Source organism: Buceros rhinoceros, unplaced genomic scaffold (assembly GCF_000710305.1).
Source record: "Buceros rhinoceros silvestris isolate BGI_N320 unplaced genomic scaffold, ASM71030v1 scaffold23200, whole genome shotgun sequence".
Classification (NCBI taxonomy): domain Eukaryota; kingdom Metazoa; phylum Chordata; class Aves; order Bucerotiformes; family Bucerotidae; genus Buceros; species Buceros rhinoceros.
In genome coordinates, this window is record NW_010389351.1 from 49,063 (window position 1) to 52,192 (window position 3,130).

A 3,130-nucleotide genomic window follows, 5' to 3' on the forward strand; every position below is an offset into this window, starting at 1 on the left:
CTTTCACTAGCTAATTTCTCAGGCTAGCTACCCGTTAGATTTACTAGGGCTTAAAAAAACAACAACCGATATACTTGACATTATCTAGTGCCTACCTGTTCCTGAACTAAGAAACAGTTTAAAAATGAAGGCTCTTCTCAGTTTGCTTCAAATATTTCAGAATTCCTACCAATTCAAACGACGGTGAAGTAAATCTTAAGTTTGACTACAATACTACATCTGGGACTAATTTTGTAAACATGATGAACGTGCTTAATTTGACTACTTGGAGTTGTTCCATTATTCATTTAAATTAGTTAATCACACAGCAGTGCTTCTAGGACCAGAGGGAAATTAAAGCAGACTACCTATGTTCAGGATCAAGAGAGTTAAATACCTCAAATTTTTTCCACACACTTTCAGTACACAAAAGTAAGGAATAGTCATGGCAGGATCTATTTTCTCTTCCCTCAAGAACTTTAATTTTCTTTTTCCATAAAATAAGAAGCCATAGGCACTGAGAAGTTTCAGAATACACCAGAGCAGTAGAAAGTAAATTACAGAAAAATAATAGAACCAGTATTTACCTAATGTTCTTTCACAAGTGAATCAAATATTCATTATTTTTCCCTTTAATGATATCAAACAAACAAGCTTGAAATCTCTCTACCTACAAACAAGAACAAATGCGATAGTATTCGCAGGTGAACTTGAGTTCACCATGCCTTAGTTTGAGCTAGACTCAAAAGCTGCTTAGAGCCTGTAAGAAACGCTGGCAGGCTCACAGGATCGAACGATGCCATTCGACCTCATTAGGTAGTAGCACTATCCACTCTTCCCAATACAAAACAAAAGTAGTGCAATGACTTCATGAGCTCAAGGAGGTCACTGTCTCCTGCGATGTTTTTAGAAGGAAAAACAATTTTTAAAATACATTTTCTTGACTGGACAAAGGGCCTAATTAACTTAATTATTTTTCCAGATGATTCAATATTTCACCTAACAAAAAATGAGTTTCAGACGGCACTCAAATGAATTTAGGTAGATTTTAGCACAGCTTTTCTTCATATTCAGAAAAACTCTCCATTTGTTTCAACGGAATTGATCTTCAACTTGCGTAACACTATGTCACCAATTTAGCTAAGAAAGTAAAAATCCAGTTCTGGCGATTTACTTCACTGAGATTTTCCTAAAATGCACCATGAACTCCGAGCTAAACCAGTCACTGGATTAGCACAACAGTATCTCAGCTTAGATGGGACATCTGAACTCTGCTCCAGCGCAAACAGAAGACAGCTTCAAATGCCATAATTCTAACTGCATTGTCAAACTAGTGACCTTAAACACAGAGTATTTTAAATACTAAAGCAAGATTTCAATACATGTGCATCCTGAAACTGATTTCCACAAATTTTAAGTGACCCCATAAAAAACTTATTAATTACTGCTTATGGCAAAATCTTCTTTATCTGAACATTTTAATTAACGTCATGACACAAACAAGAGCTTTGCCTATGTGCATCAAACTTCTTAAACGACTTACCAGACAAATCTGTCACTCAGTCTCAACAGAACAGCCAGAGACGGAAAACTAATGGGGAGCAAACACTTGACTCCTAGTGATGGTCACCCCTGGTTCAAGGCCAAGGGTCACACCACGACAGGAAGCTGGCAGTTACCTCCGCTACTTGCACTTCACACACGCAGCAAACAGCACTCAAACGACAGGCTAGTTTTAGTGTGGGTTACTTAGTTCAGTGTAGGTCACTTAGTTCAGTGTGTCCTCACCACAGCAAGAAGAAAATTGGAAAGGGAACTGGGAGCAATCCTGAAAGACCCAATCAACTCAAATCTAGAGGTTCCTTTAGCACTATCTAGAGGTTCCTTTAGTTCGTTGTACTGGGCAGTTTTTTTCCATATTAGGGCACAGAAAGGTATTTTCAGCTCTTAAATAAGTACTACAGCAACAACTGGTGCAGCTCCTCTGCTAGAGGAACTCACTACAAAACACTCTTTAAACCAGCATAAGAGCACTGAAATGTACGAGCTAATGTCCTTCTCACTTAAATCCTGTACACACACCAGCGTTTTGCCATTTAAGGTGATTACTTCTTACAAACTTCTTACTTACTGCATCAAACTATAACCTTTAGTACCTCTTTTTAGGCAACTTCCTACAGTGTTATCAAAATTTTAAATCCCTATGTATTAAGTACACATGCTTCAAGCACCAGCCTCTGCACTTACATTTTTTAGATTTCTAGCTTTTCAAATAGTTGACTGTATTAAGGAAGGAGGATGGCTTTTATTTACAGTTTTAAATTCATTAAGACTCACAGAGTTACAATTTATCAGTATAAGAGATGTTAAAAATACTTTCAAATGCTCAAAACCACAAACATAAAATGAATCAAGAATTCTTACATACACAAGTAATCTCATAATTTATACATCACTACATCACAAAAGATCCCAAAGTTTTCCTTCTAAAACTTGATGAAAACTGAAGCAACACATCTTTTTTTCTACTACCTACTAGTAAAATGAGGAACCTCAAAGACTGAGAGCATCAACATTGAAGGGCAGCATCTGATAAAACTCCCCAGAACCACTGCCTGCCCAGAGGCAATGTCCCTGCACATCTTTCCAATGGAATACTTTAGCTCTCACTTGTATTCTAACATTTCCCCGAAAACCACCTTCTCCCTTCGTGCTAGATTAGGAGAGAGGGGATCCATCTGTTACACATTTTCAAGTATCATTAAATAATTATAGCCTTATAGTAAAACAAGTAGAGTCTCTCACAAGAAACAAATTCAAGTATCAGGTTTCTTTTTTTTTTAAATAGAAAAATCAATCCAGCATCCAAAGTGCCAAGGAAACCTCCTCACGTATACTGCTGCTTTCCAAAGGTGTACAAGTTCATTTAATTATTAGTCAAAGATTTATGTCCTGAAGTAGCAGCTCTCACCAAGCTGTCTGATAGGTGTTCAGCTCCACTCCTGCCACACAACTCCGGACTGCACCAGCTTGAGGTGGAGCTATTGCCTGGTCTGGGACCTAGGACACGGCACTGAACGCACCGGTTTGCGTGAGCCAAGCGGAGTACCTACAACGGCGGGTCTTCTTCTATTCCCGCTTCCGAGGTGCG

At 38.3% G+C, this 3,130-nt stretch overlaps 1 protein-coding gene across 1 annotated transcript in view; it reads right to left on the reverse strand.

Annotated features, from left to right (window-relative positions):
• Positions 1-3,130, reverse strand: part of LOC104491616 (serine/threonine-protein phosphatase 4 regulatory subunit 1-like) — a 20,259-nt gene that overhangs the window by 16,184 nt on the left and 945 nt on the right. The window lies entirely within an intron of this gene.